Below are 19,517 nucleotides of genomic sequence, written 5' to 3' on the forward strand. Positions count from 1 at the left end.
ATGGAGTTCCCAGGCTAGGGATCAGAACCAAGCTAGAACTGCAACCTCCGCTGCAGCTGGGGCAATACCGGATCCTTAACCCACTGTGTTGGGCCAGGGATTGGACCTGTGTTCCAGCGCTCCAGAGATGCTGTTTATGCCATTGTGCCACTGAGAAAACTTCTCAAGCACTGTCTTGTCCTTGTCCTGTCTCAAAGTCTGATGCCCTCTGAGAATCTGGCTAAACCTTCTTTTCCCTATGTTACTCCTTGGAACATAGCAAATCCAGAAACCAGTTTACCAGGTCCAAAGTTCTTGATTTATGTAGATCAGTACAACATGTATCCTTTCATAAAATGCCATCAAATGCATACTTATTTACAAAGTATCATTAAGACACATATTCAATACAAATAGACTTTTGGTCTTTTCCCACCTAAAAACCAAAACTGTATGAAATTCACAAAAGCAAAATCCTATCTGTGCCTAGAAACAGGAAGAGAAAATAGGAGAAGTTTAAAAGCTATCATTGTACAAAAGGTGCTATAAATGTTTATTACATATTTTAGAAAATATACAGAATATGCTTTTATTATACAAAACATTGGTAATGTTTCATAATATATTACACCTGTAAGCACATATCTAAAATTTATAAAAATTGTTTCCATCCACTGTTTCATTCTAAGGTTTGTGGTCATTTTGTATAAATTATAGCAAAAAAAATTCACTGTAATGCCCTTCCAGTTATCTAATTTTGAAGTCACTGGCTACTTTCACTATCACAACAAACCTGAACAGCTAGAACAGATCAGGTGTTTTTCCACCATCTCCTCATCAGGTAGAAGGAGCAGCAACCAATATTACTTTAACAGAAGCTACTTTTATGATACCCTAAGTCTTCTTCCTTTTTCGTCTTTTTAAGTGTGTGCACTGGTATACAAACATGAAGTGTTTTACATTTCAACAAACTGTGCTTCCCAGAGTTAAGTCTTTTTTTTTTTTTTAGTACTCAGAAATGCTATGCTTGATTTTTTTTTTTTTTTTTTTTTTTTTTGCTTTTTAGGCCTGCACCCGCCACATAAGGAAGTTCCCAGGCTAGGGGCTGAATCAGAGCTATAGCTGCTGGCCTACACCACAGCCACAGCAACTCGGGATCTGAGCCGCATCTGCGACCTGCACCACAGCTCACGGCAACACCGAATCCTTAACCCACTGAGCAAGGCCAGGGATCAAACCCACTACCTCATAGATCCTAGTCGGGTTTGTTAACCACCGAGCCACGAAGGGAACTTCTTTAGATTTTCTTTAATTATCACCTGGTACTATTCCATCATCCCATGTGTTAACCTATATTCCATGGGCCTACAAACCAGGTCGACAACAGTCACTTACAATAATCCTAACCTAATACAAGTCACCCTAGAGTAATGACAATAAAAACAAAAATAAACAAATGGGACTTAATTCAACTTAAAAGTTTCTACACAGCAAAGGAAACTCTAAACAAAACAAAAAGAACCCACAGAATGGGAGAAAATATTTGCAAACGAAGCAACTGACATGGGATTAATCTCTAAAATTTATAAACACCTCCTGAAGTTCAATACCAAAAAACCAAACAACCCCATCAAAATGGGAAGAAAATCTAAACAGACAATTCTCCAAAGAAGACATAAAGATGGCCAAAAAACACATGAAAAGATGTTCAACATCACTCATTATAAGAGAAATGCAAATCAAAACCACTATGAGGTACCTTACACCAGCCAGAATGGCCATCATCAAAAATTCTACAAACAGTAAATGCTGGAGAGGGTTTGGAGAAAAGGGAACTCTATTACACTGTTGGTGGATTTGTAAATTGGTGCAACCACTGTGGAAAACACTATGGAGATAACGCAGAAAACTAAAAATAGAACTCCCATTTGATCCAGCAATCCCATTCCTAGGCATCTATCCACGGAAAACCATGACTCAAAAAAAGAAACATGCACCCCAATGTTCATAGCAGAACTATATACAATAGTCAAGACATGGAAGCAAGCTAAATGACTACTGACAGAGGGATGGATAAAGATGTGGTACATATACACGATGGAATATTACTCAGCCATTAAAAGGAAAGAAATAATGGCATTTACAGCAACACGGATGGACCTAGAAATTATCATACTAAGTGAAGTTAGTCAGACAGTGAGACGCCAACATCACATGCTATCACTTACATGCGGAATCTAAAAAAAAACGACACAATGAACTTCTTTGCAGAACAGATACTGACTCAGAGAGTTTGAAAAATGTATGGTTTCCAAATGAGACAGGTTGGGGGGCGGGGAATGCGCTGGGGGTTTGGGATGGAAATGCTATAAAATTGGGTTGTGATGATGGTTATAAAACTATAAAAATAATAAAATTCATTGAATAATAAAAAAAAAAAAAAGGAGTTGTTAACATGGTGCAGTAGCTGACAGTTCCTGCTGTGTTTACTGAAGGGGCTTGGGTAGCTGGGGAGGTGCAGGTTCAATCCCTTACCCAGTGCAGTGGGTTAAGGCATCTGGCATTGCCATAGCTGTGGCTCAGGTAAAATCCCTGGCCTGGAAACTTCCATATGCTGCAGGTGTGGCCATAAAAATAAATAAATAAAATTTGTTTAAATTAAAAAAAATACAAGTCACAAACTGTATTTCTCATTCTACAGAAAATCACATCCCAAATCACTTGTTAATGGTGCTGAGACTTCCTAAGGAAGTATCTTCTATGTGTCCTGTTATTAGCCAAGAGCTACCACTTTTCTCCTAATCTCTTCTAAATGTTGAGGGTCCCAGCCACTCCTGACAACGAAAGGGACACCTCTGGAGTTTAGGTATTCACCAAATGCCCCAATGCAGCTTCTAATACCTACTCACCTACGTTAAGGCTGACAATGGCCAAATCAAGGGTGCTGACATCCACCAATGCCAGAGTGGGTGTCTCATCAAGCTGCTGACAACTCTGCCGGGGGTGAAGATCACTACTGATGGCATCGATACACTCTCAAAGCCCCTCTGTTGTGAAACAGTCCGCTTTAGCTTTTCCTCATTTTCCTCACAATGTCCTTGCCCAAAGAACTCAACAAAAGGGCTGGAGGAGAGACTACATCACATTTAACGTTGTCCTCAGAATTACTTCCTCTGTCTCTCTCCTGTACCACTCTTTGTCTCTAAACCAAAGCTGTGCAACTTGACCCTCCCTTGGGATAGTGTATCTAATGGATGAACTTCCTCAATCTTTCATGCAAATAAAATCCCTGGATGCTCACACCTACCATGCACCAGGTGATGATGAAATTAATGCATTACATCAAAAATATCATATATCTTATTTTTATAAGAATATAAAGATGCAGACCCTCTTATACATTGATGGTGGCATTATTAATCAGGGAAAAAAAAAAAAAAAAACACCTCTATGGAGATCCATTTTTAAGGATATATCCTTCTGGAGTACCCTGGTGGCTCAGAGGGTTAAGGATTCAACATCGTCCCTGCTCTGGTGTGCGTTCAACCTCTGGCCCCGGAACATCCACGTGCCTTGCAAGTGGGCAAAAAAGAAAAAAAAGAAGAAGAAAAAGAAAGAAAATATGCTCCCATTCAGCACTTCTACCTCTAGAAATTTATCCTTTAGATATGTCTTAAAAATGTAAAAGGGGACTCAGGGACTGCAGGACTGTTTGTAATGTCAAAAACTTAGAAACGACCTAACTGCCCATCAATAAAGGACAACTGTGGTACATCCACACTTTGGTATAAAATGCCACTATAGAAAACAATGAGGCAATTCTTTATATTCTGATAAAGAGCTCCAAGATATTATTAATCCTACTAATTTTATGCAAGTTATTTTAAAAAAAAAACTGTGCTACCACTTGTGTAAAACAAATGGTGTATATATAAACATGTGTGTGGCTTACACACACACACACACACACACACACATTATCTCTGCCAGGATTTATCAGAAGCTCATATCGTGGTATCTCCAGAAAGGGGCAACGACTGGCTGAAAAATAACCATGGGAAGGAAACTTCTCTCTGTGGCCCCTTCTGTACCTGTTGAATGTTTAAATGTGGGGGGGGGGGGTTAGGAAAAAATTTAATAAAAAATGATTTTAAAATTCTATTTCATATTTATTTAAAATACTCTGTTATGAAAGGCACGTCTTCTTACGAAAATATTTAGCTTGTTGTTGATGCCAACAACTGAAGCTAGAGCCTAGAAGTCACTAAGGAAAATCAACTTCCCCAGAGCTGTGAGGTAATTTAACTAGCAGGTATTTAACTATACATGGGAATGGATCAGCTCCACACATGGATGAGAAGAGAAAGGGTGAGGGTCACGTCTCCACAACTCAGGTATCAAAACTGTACAGTAGATCCTTGGCGCTTATGGACTATTTATTGATGGTTTTTACATTCCTGAGTGACAGCTGAAGTAACTTGCCATTTTGCAGAGACACGATTTTGAATCACACACACACACACCATCAACTGAGGGGCCCCAGTCAAGGTCCAGGTGGGCTCTGAGTCAGTGCTCAGCGCTGCGGCCACCGTAAATACAGTGCTAAAGACTCTGCTTCTTGTTAAGAAATAAAACAAACAAAACTAACTGTTGGTTGATTCTAGTGTGGATGACAGAACGAGGAGAGTGTGGAAATGTTTATGAACGTCTTAGGTCCCAGCCGCAAAATAGAAGTTTCAGATAAATGAAAGACTGAAATGTCAAATGCAATGATGACTCAGACACATTGTGTGAACAAAACTACCAAATGCTCCTAAAGGAAATAAGTAGAAAAGACGTGTGAATTTGTTTCAATAAGTGCTCCAGACAGTACAAAAATTGCTCATCAAGTGAGCTAAGTAGTTAAGGTCTAGAGAGATCATTTACATTTTTCAGTTACACGTTAGTAATTTGAAGGAGGAATTATGGGTTGACAATCATTTGTTTCAGGCTGAGGGCTGGGGGTCTTGGGATACATCCCCTCACTCATGTCAAGAAGTTACTGTATCTTATTTTGACTGGAGATTCGCAGTCCTTCATAATCCTACCTTCATCTAATTCCTTCGCTCAAATCTGCCAGGAGAGGATAACACGGTGGCTCAGAGTGGGGGACAGAGACACCCGGGGGCGGCACTTCTACGGCACATTCAAGGTGAAGAGACTGCCTAGGGCTAAGATGACGAGAAGATAACGGGTCCTCTGAACGCTAAGCAGCCCCAAAGAGTGGGCCTGGCCTAGAAACCAAAAGTCTGGATCTGCAGATAAGGTGAGAATTAAAGATTACTGAGAAAAACGTACGAACTGTAGTCTGGGTCAAGGCATTGTTTTCAAAATATCATAGTATTTAAAAGAACAGCTTGTTATGTTCCCTGGGACCGGTTAAAGAGTTTCAATGGTTTTACATAACGTTGCTTTTTAGAGTTCTATGTTATAGCTTTACGGTTAACAGGTGCATTTTTCAAAAATAAGTTAAAGAGAGGACGTGGCCAAGAGTCGGGGGTAGTTGTAAAGTGAGGGGAGATGTTACCTCCAAGGGAGCATCTGAGAATCAGATTCAAACTGTGGTTCAGCGAGATGATGGGACAGAGATATCCGTGCCTGCTGTCAATGGACTAAACCCACCGGGTGTTGGTCAGAGGGCAATATGTCTTTGGTAAAGAGCAAGTCAGGAAAGGCAACTCTACCATCACGACCGTGAGCCAATCCGACACGACAGCTATGAGAAGAGGGCAATAAGAAAGTCAACCTCCCTACAGGGATCTGATGCCTTGCTGCTAGGATCCCCACAATGATACCAGCAAGTGAAGGTGGCTTTTAGTTTACTTTGGAGAAATTGTCAATCACTAACCAAATGCTGTCTCTGGCACACTGTGACATTCTCAAAAAAGTCCTAAGCGTCATCGTTGGTAATATCATCTAAAAGGCCTCTGCCCACTGCTAAACACCTTATTAAAGCGGCAGAGAAAACTGCTTTCAGCCTCCTTATCCCCACCCACTCTGCTCCTTGTCACCCTTTCATAGATGCAAATCAAGTACTTCATGGATCATTCTCAAAACTTGCCACACTCTCACAAGTTCCTCTTTCCACCCCCTGCCCTTTCCCTAAACAAACCTTCCTTTCCTCCTCTTCAATTCACTTTCCAAAGCTGGACAATTACCTATTCTGTGACTTCAGACCACCCCTGAAGCCTCAATTTCCCCATCTGTAAAATATACAGAATAACAGCATATGTCTTCACTGGGCAATGGTGAGGATTAGATGAGATAAACCAAGTGATACCTGAGCACAGTGCCTTTCCCATAGTAAGCAATCAATAAAATGTTAACTTTCTGTTATATTTACCTGGTTTAACTATTATTTGAGTTCATGAGAGTTGCTCAGTGACCATTAAAAAAAAAAAAAATTAGGTAATGGCTTTTTCCCCTTTCTTTTCCCTTTATTTATTTTCTTTTTTGTTTTTGCTCTTTGGGGCCACATCTGCAGCACAGAGGTCCCCAGGTTAGGGGGTGAATAGGAGCCATAGCTGCCAACCTATGCCACAGCCATGTGGGATCCGAGCCACATCTGCAACCTACACCACAGCTCAAAGCAACACTGGCTCCTTAACCCACTGAGAGAGACCAGGGGTCAAACCCGCATCCTCATGGAGCCACAAGGGGAACTCCTTTCCCTTTACTTCAACAGCATCTCTTATGGTAAGCTACCTGTGTTCAAAGCACACTACATAAAAGTAGATGTTGTACTGTTAATAACAAAAACCCCTCATATTTACATGGTTCCAGAGACAACTAGCTTTCCCCATAGAACAATACCTCTGAAGCAATGGAGGAGGATTTGCCACTTGGGGAGGGAGTTGGCCATGAAGGCTGGGCTCTCTTTGCCACCTCGCTAGGTTGACAGGACACTGTGGACCAGGTTAAGGCATTTAAACAAGACTAGATTGAAAGGCTACGGAGGTGTTTCCCCAAGTCTGCTCCTCAAAATACAGTTTTTAGGGCACCATTTACTCACATTCCAAGATACAAGTTTTGTGGCGAGAGATGTGCAAATCTCCCAGGGTCTCTGGAAGACGATGATGCGCAGCAGTGGTGGCGGTGGGAGCGGCAACCTGTCCGGCACTGCCTTGGCCCAAGTTCCCCCAGGCACTGAGCCTTAGGGCTCTGTAATCCCTGTATAGGGAGTCCCATGGAGCTCCCCTTTTGGAAAATGCTGAGCTATGGAAAATCGATTCAAGAAATAACACAAGAGTAGGTGGTATTTTACAGGGTAGAATTTATTCATCTTCAAGTTAGAGTTAACTACAGAGATGCTACCTCCTGGTTGTGCTCCCCACCTGCATCTGCGTGTTGAGAGTCTGTGGTGTCTGACACTGAGGAATGCCCTTAGGACCCCGAGGTCCAGGCTGAAGAAAATGATCCTGAGAAAGACATGGCCTCTGCCTCCTAAGGTCCATCTATGGTTTTCTGATTTAACCTCCGATGGCCTCCTATTTACTTTCATGGCACCAGAGAGGTACAAGGCCTGTAACGGAAGAACTCACATACCCACAAATACAAGGCCACAGAGGGGCAGTCAGCCAAAGCCAGTAAGACTAATACATTCCAGGGATAGACACCTACTGGAGTTGGAGGGTCTCTTCCATGCTTTGTCATTTTAAAGGATCTGACTAATGCCAGCCTTCTGACCCTCAGAGCCACCTCTTAAACCTATGAAGAATTCTTAGCCTCATTTTACAGATGAGAAAAGATCACCCAACCAATAAACAGACATTCACTTCCTAAGGCAGTGCCTCTCAGCCTATACCACAGCGCTCAACACATTGTATTTTAGTCAAGAAAGAAGCCAATCTAATGTGAAGCTGAAAAGCACATCAGCCCAAGTGCCTGGGTTGAATGCTGGCTTCATGACTTACTAGCTGTATAATCTTAGGCAGGGTACCCAACCTCTCTTGAAGAACCTTAGCTCCTCCATCTGAAAAATGGAATAGGAATAGCTACTTCACAGAGATAAATTTTTTAAAATTATGCATGTTAAAGGGCTTGGTAGTTTGTGGACCCTTAGTCCACAATAGCTACAGTTATTTTGAAGCAAAGAAACAAGCTGCTCTCCAGTGTCCATGTTCCCTGCAAATATGGGTTTACCAGATGTCTAAAGCTTCCCAAGACAGAGGAATGATAACTGTGCAAAAGCCAATGCCTCTGCAACACAAAGTCATACTTGATTTCTCAGGAGTCCAGACGGTGGAGAAAAGTCAGGATTAAGACCTGTGGTAGAACTCTGGGATTTCAGGGACAAGTAAAATTTCAAAATGAATTTGGGAAACTGATGTAAGGGCAATAACCATGACATTTTTCCAAGCTCTTATGAAGAAAAGAACATTTTAACAATGAGAAAAGCATGAAGGACATAATCTCTGAACAAAGACTCATGACTAAGCCATTGGCAACCTTTCTGTGACACTTTTGCTGAGGAAGCATAAAAACTTCCTTACATACCAACTGTGGGGTTCTAGGACCTGCTTTCAAGAAAGCTAGTACAGAGGCAAAGAGAAAGCACCATGGGAGATCAGAACAAGAGGGCAGGAGGAAAAGAAGATATAAAAGTTATGGACCCTTTCCAAAGGGGACTCAGGTGATATTAGTGAGAGTCTTTTTTGTACAAGTATTGGAATATATGTTTGTAAGATGCCAAGAAAAGGGGGGCTGGGAAGACAGAATCTGTACCCCAATTATAATACGTATTACATCATACCATGATCATTTACTTACCGAGGTTTTAGAGGAAAGAGACCTTCAGTTAATCATTCCATTATACCGTGTGAATATCCACACTAGGTATCAATAAAATTTATCAAGTGAGTGAGTAAAAGAGAAAGGGGAAAACCTAACAGATTAGTTGTGGGCACGGACTGGAAAAAAGGGAAGTCAGAAAAAGATCTTCATCTGTCCATCTATCTCATCTTCTCTAGTGAAAATTCTAACGAGGAGGCTGCTAAGTATTTATTTACCTCCTTGGCAGAAGCGTAACATTCCCACTCCAGGAAACCCTCCTTATTTAAGTGTCAGTGAAGAACACATCAAAAGAAGTTAAATTCAAACCTCTTCAACAGGCTTATTCAATAAGGATAAGAGAAAAATCTAAACTCACACTTGAAGCATCTCTCAACAAACACATATTGCTACAAAGAAAAATCTTCCTTTCAAATCAAGCATGACAGATATCAGCTTTGATATTCTACTCACTCTCCCCGATAGGAACTCTGAATCACACACAGCCTGGAATTGAGATCTGTTGTGGACTGATGTGAAATTTTGCCCTGAGGGCTCAAGTGCCTAGATTTTAGGCAGGTAGAACTCTAGATCACTTCATTGTGAGAACCGAAATCTCCGTAGCATCAAGACCAAATCCTTGAGAGTCTGCTTCTTCTGCCCACATCTATGCTTCTAAAGTAGATGCCTGAGTGGCAACTAATCTCTGCTTCCTTCAAATATGAAGTAATTAGGGCAGTTCCCTCGTACTGATTTTTTTTTTTTCCAAAAACACCTCCCCGCACCATCCCCGTATCTACTGGTCATATTTCAATGAGAACGACCCTATTTATATATAGCGATGGTTTCTCTGATTTGCTACCTTTTCTGCCATGGAGACTACACACAAAGGGGTAGTCACTGAAGGCGACCTTTATAAGATCTCAACTTCCTGCCCTTCCGTTTGTTACTGTAAGAAGGATGAATTATTTGAGATTCTGTGGCCTAACCTACTTACTTCCTCTGAAGGAGGAACAGAAAACGAAAAATGCCTTTCAAGAAAAAAAAAAATGTACATAGAAAATGAAAACTGACATTAACAGGCTTATGGCATATTTAATATATTTTCTTCAAATGCTTTTATTTGAAGTTCATTTTCAATGTAGAGACTATAAGATATCTCAATTTGAGGGAGAAATATCCTTAAAAGTGCTATCCTGTCATCAACATACTACACTAGTAGGGTAATAATAGAAATTTTACAACCATCGCAGGGATTCAAGGGCATAAAAAGAGCAAGAACCCGTCTCACACAAGATATTTCCATGCTTATGCAAAATATGCATGAACTTAAAAAAGAAAACTAAAAGTAGTATCTTGTTCTTTTTTCTTATTTCACTTCATAATTTTTAAACTCTAAAAGCAGTATCTTCTTTGTTTTTATTCTGCTTCACATTTTTATAGAACATAAAGCTAAAATTAAAAGATTTACACTTGATTTCACTTTTGCATATAATGAATTAGATTTGACCAGATTTTATTTCTCTCACAGAAGTCATGTCTACAGGCTTCTCTTAATAACCATTTATAGCTAAACTCCTTATCAATAGATTGAACAGCCGAGGCCTCAAAGCTGCCAAGTAAGACCACAAAGCAACGGGGTGAAATTATTTTAGTCATTTAACAATGAGATGAGAGATTTCAATCTGGAGTTCAGGGTTTAATCAGTGTTAACGGGTGGGGGAGAAACAATCAACTGATTTGATTATTGTAACAAAGTGTTCTTGTAACTGAACTAGTTTAATTCTATAAAATTTATACATAAAATAAAACTATGCGTTGCTGTGGCTCTGGTGTAGGCTGGAGGCTACAGCTCCTATTTGACCCCTAGCCTGGGAACCTTCATATGCCGAAGGAGCGGCCCAAGAAAATGTCAAAAATACAAAAATGCAAAAAAAAAAAAAAAAAAAGTCCAATCTTGAAAAGGTCTGGCACACAGTAGGTGTTCAAAAAATGTAATGGATGATAGAGTTTCAAGACAGGAGAAACAATTCATCACCCCTCTAATCAATGCACACGACAGCATCCTCTAAGTCAGACTAAAACTCTGCTTAATGGACCTTAACTTGGATAAGAGAAATATTATATGACTCCCAATGCAATCCAGAACCACCCAATGAATCAAAGACTCTTCACTTCATTTTGTAAATGCATCTACTCTTCTGGCTAAAGAGTATAACATTGGTAATTATAGCATTTTGGTGAATATATTATTAGTCACAGTCCCTGTTATCTTTCTAAAACTTTGATTCCAACACTCTACATTCATTCCTCCCTGCCCCAGCTTCTCACCACCATTAACTCTCTCCCACAGTTTAATTTTCTTCTTTTGTAATCAGAATAAATTCCATCATGTTTTGAGTTCACAAAACAGTAAAATCTGGTCCCTTTCTTTTTTTTTTTTTTTTTTTGTCTTTTGTTGTTGTTATTGTTGTTGTTGCTATTTCTTGGGCCGCTCCCGAGGCATATGGAGGTTCCCAGGCTAGGGGTTGAATCGGAGCTGTAGCCACCGGCCTACGCCAGAGCCACAGCAACGCGGGATCCGAGCCGCGTCTGCAACCTACACCACAGCTCACGGCAACGCTGGATTGTTAACCCACTGAGCAAGGGCAGGGACCGAACCCGCAACCTCATGGTTCCTAGTCGGATTCGTTAACCACTGCGCCACGACAGGAACTCCTGGTCCCTTTCTTTTGAATGATGATTCAGTGATTGATTTACATTTTTGATAACAAACCCTACTGCCTTATCAGGTCTCTTCCTACCAAAAAAAGAAAAAAAAAGTGAAGCCTTTCTATAGATCAACCTTGTGTTCCGAAACCTAATCTAAATAAAGTTTTGTTAACAGTTGGTGATCATTTCATGAGCTAGGCCAAGGTCTTCTTTTCAGCAGAACTCAGCATTTTCCCCACTCCTCATTTAAAAAAAGGAAATAAAAAAAAGGAGAGTGTGTTTCATCCCATCTTTTTTTCCTACACCTGTTTGCTACCGCTGGTCTTGGTGAACCAACGTATTAGGGCAAATATATTAATCTGGAAAAGCACTTTCTTAGAAATATTCTAAGAATTACTACTTTGAAAATTAGAAAGTTAAAGACCTAACAAAGCAAAAGCCAGTGGCATTTTCCCTGGCCGGACCCCTTCCAAACTGCATGATATGCACTTAGACAAGTTACTAAGTATCTCTGAAGCACCAGTTTGCTCTGAAAGAGAAATAATAATACCAAATGCTCAAGGTCAGTAAAGTATTAGAGACAATACTCACTGTGCCTAGAACAGTACCTGGGTACACAGAGGGCACTCAGCAAGTCCGTGCTAGATAAATCAGTGAATGAATGAATATAAAGTTTGTAGCTTAACGCTTGATGCTCAGTATACAATTACATGGAACACATAATCAACACTTCACAATGTTTTGCAGAGGACAGCCACCTCCCAGGTTCCCACCTTAGGAATACATGTAACACCCCATCCAGCAGTACCACCACAGGATTTACTGCATTTACCTCTCTCTTACACTAGCACGAAACCATGGCTTTGTTTTGGTAATTCCACTGCATGTGTGTAGCTTATCTCCTCAACTAGATTATGCTCACACTGAGGCCAAAGGGTGTTGCTGTCTTTGTAGCCCAAACAATTTCCACGTATTCATTTTGTGGAACACTTCCCAACAGGGACTGACCCAAAATAGATAAGAGACATTTGTTGACTGACACAGAACACTGACTTGACAGAAAGAATAATGAAAAGAAAGCATTTTATTATTACACATAATATACATATAATTCTTCCAATCACTATCCAAGTCATTAACTATAAGTCTACTTCTGAGCAAGAAACTAGAGCTCTTCAGGAGGGCCTGCATCCGGGATCAGGCAACTTTACCCCAGGTCCTCTCAAAAGTCCTTGTTCTTTCCTTCGAAACACTGTCTCCTAAATAAGGATTTCTTAAAGGCCTTTTTCAATTTGACTTCATAAATCACACTCCTAGGATAAGCGTGTAGGGAACTCCTCGAGGGCAAGGACCTAGTCTTTTATTGTTCATACCATAAGAGCAGAAATAAAAACCAGTTAACTAGCAGAAATCTTGCTAGAGGGGTTACTCAGGGGACCCATGCTGGAGACCCCAAGGGTACCCTTGTCCACACCACATAAGGCCGCTTCTTTTGAAAATTTCCCATCCTAACTGTGTCTATTACAATTAGCCTTGGTTGACATGGGTATTTCTTAGAAATAAACTCCCAAACAAAAAAACCAACCAGTGGAATTATTCAAGAACCAACCTTCAACTACACAGGGACTAATTAAATTGGACAAAATATTTCTTCTTGCTTTCACCATTGCATTCTTGGGTTCTGGGATCTTAGAATAGTGACTGGATAATTTAAAAGAGAAGAGAGAGAAACTAAACGTTGTCAGGGTTTGTCAATTTCAGTATGATCAAACTGAAAATAATGATGGAGCATACTTATGATTTGTTTTCTATCTAGATAATAGATAGTTGATTAGAGTTAGAATGAAGCAGCAGGGGTCTAGAAAATACGAGCGGGGGTGGGGGGAAAGCCCTCCAGGGACTTCCCCCAAATCCACAGTCCTGTGCAGGACCTATTTTCTGGCCCCTATAGTTTAAATTCTTAATACTCCAGTTACCTATTTTCTCATCCTCATTTCCCAGCAGACTCATGCAACTGAAAAATTAATTACAGCACACAAATTCCCCTCACATCAACGCTTCTACTTTCATCACCCTACCATTCCCACAGTTTGGCATCATTTTATATTTAAGTATTTATTTCATCCACTCCTACCTATAAATGACTAGTTTGGGATAAATAAATTTCAGTTTGTATTAAACACCATGTTAAAACATGGTCCCTTCTCTCTAGAAGCCAAAGCTATAAAAGATAAACTACTTTTTTCCTAAAGAAAAAAAATCTCCCCTGGAAGTATTGTGACAAGTCCACATAATACGTACATCAAAAATCAAACTAATAGTTTTAGAACGGAATTAAATCACTCATTTCAGCTGACAACCTACCTCCTGCCCTCTTCATAAAACCCTGCTAAGGTAAAATGGTACTACTGACTCCTAGACATGTGAATAATTCTTCACGGTTCTCAAAACCTATTTTACTAGATCCTTCCAGCAAAGAAACTAAGGTAAGCATTGCTGCTCCCATTTTCCAGGTGGGGAAATCTAGACTGAAAGAGTTAAAAGGACTTACACAAGGTGATACATTTAGTGGTTAAACTGTTTTCAGATTCCTATTCTACCATTCCCTCTATAATCACAACCATTTCCCAAATGAGGAAAAATAATCACTGTTTTCCACTCCACACCTAAACAGGAGCATCACCATATTAGCAAACGCAATTGACTCTATCTGAACTCAACTTCTGTCTGCGTGATCGTCTTGCAGCTATTCTTGCCCCCTCGTCGCTGCGGGCATCAACTATACGGACCACATTTATTTACTTTGCTAGTTACACTACTCAAGATGACCCACAAGCGGAAAATGACAATACATTCCTATTAACAATCATTTTTATGTTGGTATTTATTCAGCCAGCGTTGACATCTAGACCACACCTATCCTGGTTATACGGTGGCCTAATGAGAACCATTTAGTCCTGCTGGTTTATTTTCTTTTTGTTTTTGCCAAACAAATATTAGAAACTTTTTATATACTTAAGACAGAGAAGGAAAATGAAAAGAAGCAGAAAAAGGGAAAGATTAAAAAAAAAGAAAGAAAAGAAAGAAGAGGTATAAATAGAAAAGCTAGAGTAGCACAAATGTACTTTGATGGTCTACCCAGAGAGAGTTCCCCTTTGCATGAGAATGATCTCTGTCCTAAATATAAGCCCGGGATCATGGAGACAAACTAGCACCCTCCAAAATTATCAGAACGATCTTACTGCACAAGAGCTGTATTCCCCATGGAGACATGCTTAAAAGCTGACAAATTTATGCCAACACACTGGAAACTCTCTAAAACCCTGTATGACATGATATTTGGCACAAGTCAGTCCATGCTGGATTTGAACCATAGAAAATAAGTTACTTAAATACCCCCCGAATACCTTGTAAATTTCACCTACAAAATTTTTTCAAGTTCCAGAATCTTTCACATCACTGTGCACCTACACAACACATATTGATTTACAATTGCTTCTAGTTTTCCCACTTTCTCAATTCCAAAGAATAAAACAATTTACTTTCAGGAGACAACAGGTGCAACTAGTGCAACTGGAGTGTGAATTAAGAATTTAGTTAAGGAGTTCCCCCTCCTGGTGCAGCAGAAACGAATCCCACTAGGAACCAGGTTTCGGGTTAGATCCCTGGCCTCGCTCAGTGGGTTAAGGATCTGGTGTTGCCGTGAGTTGTGGTGTAGGTCACAGACACAGCTTGGATTGGGCGTTGCTGTGGCTGTGGTGTAGGCCGGCGGCTACAGTACCAATTAGACCCCTAACCTGGGAACCTCCACATGCCACTGGTGTGGCCCTAAAAAAAAAAAAGAAGAAAGAAATTAGTTAAAAGAGAGAGAGAAAAAAAAAGCCAATCCAAAGATTATCCAAAACAAATCTCTTAACTTTTCCTAATGTTTTTTATTTGAGCCTCACTCGCACCTAGTTTCTGCATTCAAAGCAGCCCTCACAAAATGATGTTTTTCTGCCAATCTTGTTCCACACTCTCCTTCCTGATCCACAAATGCAGTCTTTAACATGTGCAAGTATATCAAGCAATTTGTTTCAACATGCAACTCTTACCTAGTGGCGATGAAGAAATAATTGTCTGATGGTCTTTATGACTGTCATCCACCCTTAAGGCTTCTCCTGGAGGTCTAGCAGTGATTCAAACAGAAAAAAAGTTACATCGAGGATTGTCATTAAAAAAAGAAGCCTTCGAGCCCACAATTAAGAAGTTTATATTTTGAATCTCTGACTCACTACCTAAGCTCATACATTATCACTCAGTATATTACAAAAAATAAACTAGTTCAAAAAGACGTTAAATAGATTTTTGTCATTTATTTCACTGCCCTACCCTAAATTCCCCCACTGAAGTCCCTGTGATTATAGGACAAGCTACTATATGAAAGTTACAGGGACCATTTAATTCAACTTTAATTTCTCTCATTGCCTTTATCCTTAAAATTAAAGTTAGGGTACAGAACACACACTGGCTGGCAAAAGAACAGATACTATGTTAGCAGGTTTTGTCCACACAGGTGTTTAAATCACAAATTATACAAAGTATTCAGAAATACTGTCTTAACCCAGTGAAACAAAATTATACTCTTAGAACTACAAGGGGCCATTTATTTTATGACTATATATAACTGAATGGTTAAGAAACTAAATACCAGCCTTAAAGTATATTTATTAGGGAATAAAATGATCAACTCATGTAATAGGCAAATTTCATCCAAAGGTCTTTTTCACTTTTCCAAAGTTTAAACACATACAGCACTTTGTATTTTTATTAACATTCAACTGAAATTATCCGCTGTGACTCCTGATTAAAGGTTGATCAAATGCACAGACAACGATAAATAAACTATTGTTTCTAATCCAGAGTGACCAATCCCAAATCTTAGAATAAAAGCAACGTGTATTTCCCACAGAGGTAACGAGGGATGGAAGTTAGAGGGTCTGGGTCCTCAAATTTCATTTGCTCTGCGATTTACTAAACCTCCTATTTCTGATTAGCATCCTTTCATACAACATCTGGCGGCTCGCTCAGGTCGTCTAATTACTTCCACGTCTGAACGGACTACGTAGCTAAAAGTAAAGGCCAAAGTTTGCTCTCGGCCTTCCGAACTTAAAGATGCGTTCAACCACTAGAGGTCTCCCCTTGGCCAGTTTTGTACGTTCGCTATTTTGCTGCACTTGAAACTTTCCGGAGAAATGCTCTACTCGAGTCAGTGTTTTTCTAAAAACTTGCGCAAAAATCCACGCGACCGAGCTCGCCAGTACAGAGACTCTCGGGCTCCCCACACTAATAAAGCTATTCCAAACAACGCTCTAGGAAAATCAAAATTAAAATTCGACGCACTCGTCCCAGCCTCTCCCCCCGCCCCATTCTTATTTCTCATCTCAGTTTCTCTTAACTTAGAGCAATCAAAAATCTATTTTTGTTTCTTAGGCACTCTGAATGAGCTCTAATGCATTTTTCCGGCGGTAGACCCGAGGTGGTAAAGGAGCGGGCCGAGGGATGCAGGGAGGGGGAAGGGCCGTGCTCACAGCGCCCGAGGAAGTTGCATAAGGAAAGAGACTCCGTTTTTCGGGTCCCCTCAAAAAAAATCGGCGGGGAGGGGGAGGAAAAGGAAGCGGGGAGGGGGGAGGTAGGAGGGAAACCGAAGCGACGTTTACCTTCGTCTCCCCGTGGAAGGGTGGGGTAAGAGCCGCGGTCTTCGCGACCCCGAAGGGCGGTTCCTTACCCCCACCTCTCTCCGAGCGCAGACGGACAAACAGATACCCCCACCCCTCCGCGGGGAAGGCGGGGAGGAAACTGCCCGGTTTTAAACTTTCTCTCACGGTCGCGCTAGGGCCGGGCTTTGACCAGAAGGGGTGGGGGGAGACCGGAGGGCCCTTTTCTTTCAAGGTAATTAAAGTTTTACCACCAGCACAAAAGTTGCGCCCTCCCCCCGCCCGTGCCACCGTGCCCCCCCTCCCCCGCGCCCAGGGCTCACAAGTTTTCCTCCCTCTCCACCCCCCACCAGCTCGCGGGGCGCGCGGCGGATGCCTCGGCTCCTGCGCTTCCCGATCCCCACCCCCGCCGGCCTCTACTTCCCCCCGCCCGGCCGCCGCGGCGCGAGGACGGCCCTCCGGGCCCAGGACGCTAGTGTGCAAAACCCATTATTCCGGAATGGCACACGCACGCGGCGCGAGGCGGGCGGCGGCCCCGCCTCGGACCCCTCTTTGCCTCCCCAGTATAAGGACGGCGTAAACAAGTTGCAGGAAAAGCAGCCCCGCGCCTTCACCACCTCCGCCCGCCGCCCCGGCGCGGCTGCCGCCGCCGCCGCCGCCGCCCGCCGCTACCGCCGCCGCGGCCGCCGCCTCCCGACACACGCCCGCGCCCGCACCCGGGCCGGCGCTGCGCGGCACGGCGCGGGGCGAACGCCGCGACGGCGCGGGCTCCCGGCCCGGCCCGCGGCCCGCGCCCTCCTCGGCGCGGACGGCCGCGGCGGGCCCGCGCCGCCTCGCTTCCCGAAGCACTTTCCTGCCTCGGGCAGAAATAAACCGGAGGGTTTATTTTTGTGCAACTTTCCCAAAATGGCGGAAATTGGAGCTGATCTATATGAAATTCTCACACAGTCGGTCGGGAAGGGGGAGGCGGCGAGGAAGAAAACGCAAACTCTCGGCCGCCGAGCCCGCCGCGGGTCCGTGAGTGTGTGCGTGCGTGTGAGTGTGCGTGTGCGCGGTGGGAGTCGGGGAGGCCTTTCCGCCGCGCACACACACACACACAGCACACGCCGGGGAGACGCGCCTGCACATTCAACCAGTCCATTCTCCGCAGCCAGAGCGGGGAGAAAGTGGCCCGGCCTCTTTTCCCACTGCCTCGGTCTCCCGTACTTGTACTTCTCGCGCTCGCTCGCCCGCTCTCCGGTGCGCGCCCGGCACAAAGGCCACACGGGCGGAGGGGGCCGCAGGGGCGGCGCGCGGGCTCGCGCCTCCCGCCGCACCGATCCGCGGCCCCGGCCGCCCCCGCGCTCCCCCCACCCCCGGCAGCGCCCCCCGCCTGGGCCGCCGCGCTCGCCGCCCGGGCTGCGGCTCCGCGGCGCCCACTCGGGCACGCACCCCGGCGGAGCCCGGCGCCGCCGCGCTCCCCCACCCCGCGCCCGGTGTCATGAAAGCGACCAAAGTGACAAGCTCGGGGGGCGCGGGGGAGGGGGCCCACACGCATCCCGCCGCCTGCGCGCGGGCGAGAGCCCGACGCGGCCGCCTCGCCCCGGCTCCCTTCCGCACGGCCCCCCACACCCTTCCCCGTGTGCGCGCAAAGGAAAAAATACAAGTCTCTCCTCCCCCCATTTTTTCCTTTCTCTTTTCTCTCTCTTTTGTTCCTCTTTCACACTCGCACTCACTACTTAAGAGTGAGATGCCCAGAGACTCCCCCTCCAGCCGTTTCCGAGTCACTTGCCCACTTTTTTCCCCGGGATTAAGTTTTCTCCTCTTTCCCAGAGGCGCAGAGAAGTGGGGGAGAAACCCCTTCTGTCCTTTCCCCTCCCCTGATCTGTTTCACAAGACGAGGGTGCGCTTCCTTCTCTCTATAGGTCTCTTAACTTTCATCCTCCCCCAGAAAAATAAATGAATGGCTTTTGCACGGACAAATCTTCATATTAATTAGAGATTAGATCCGATCAACCGCTTCTTACCCCCAAATTTTCTCTTTTTTTTTTCTCCGTCTCACGAGTAGTCCTGACAAATGGTCCAGGGCTGCGGGCGCAGTGCGCATGTGCGCGTAGAGTCAGGGCTGGGGAGAGGGGGAAACTGCGCTGGTGCCTGTGCCGCCGCCGCCGCCGCCGCTGCCGGGGAGGCTCGCTCTGGCTTCCCTGTTAATGCTGCTGCGCCTTCGCCACTGGAAAGCAGCAATAAAGCCGGTTGGCAAATGCAGCAGCCCGCAGATACTGTTTCAGGTGCATCTTTTCAATATCCTTGTCACCGGCTCAGGGCTGGTTCAAGAACAATCAA

General features: G+C 43.4%; 1 protein-coding gene across 7 annotated transcripts in view; it reads right to left on the reverse strand.

Annotated features, from left to right (window-relative positions):
• L3MBTL3 (L3MBTL histone methyl-lysine binding protein 3) overlaps positions 1-19,300 on the reverse strand; it is a 121,041-nt gene extending 101,741 nt beyond the window's left edge. For 4 of the 7 annotated variants that reach the window (XM_047758901.1, XM_047758884.1, XM_047758876.1 and 1 more), the window contains exons 1-2: positions 17,199-17,458; positions 15,594-15,667 (exon numbers count right to left, since the gene is read on the reverse strand). The gene's annotated coding sequence lies outside the window, so the exon portion shown is untranslated. Of the gene's footprint in view, positions 1-15,593; positions 15,668-17,198; positions 17,459-18,139; positions 18,206-19,201 lie in introns of those variants that run through there. The other 3 variants (XM_047758892.1, XM_047758860.1, XM_047758870.1) reach the window with 2 other exon arrangements.
• Between the last annotated feature and the right edge of the window lie 217 nt (positions 19,301-19,517).

This window comes from Phacochoerus africanus, chromosome 2 (assembly GCF_016906955.1).
Source record: "Phacochoerus africanus isolate WHEZ1 chromosome 2, ROS_Pafr_v1, whole genome shotgun sequence".
NCBI classification, from domain to species: Eukaryota; Metazoa; Chordata; class Mammalia; order Artiodactyla; family Suidae; genus Phacochoerus; species Phacochoerus africanus.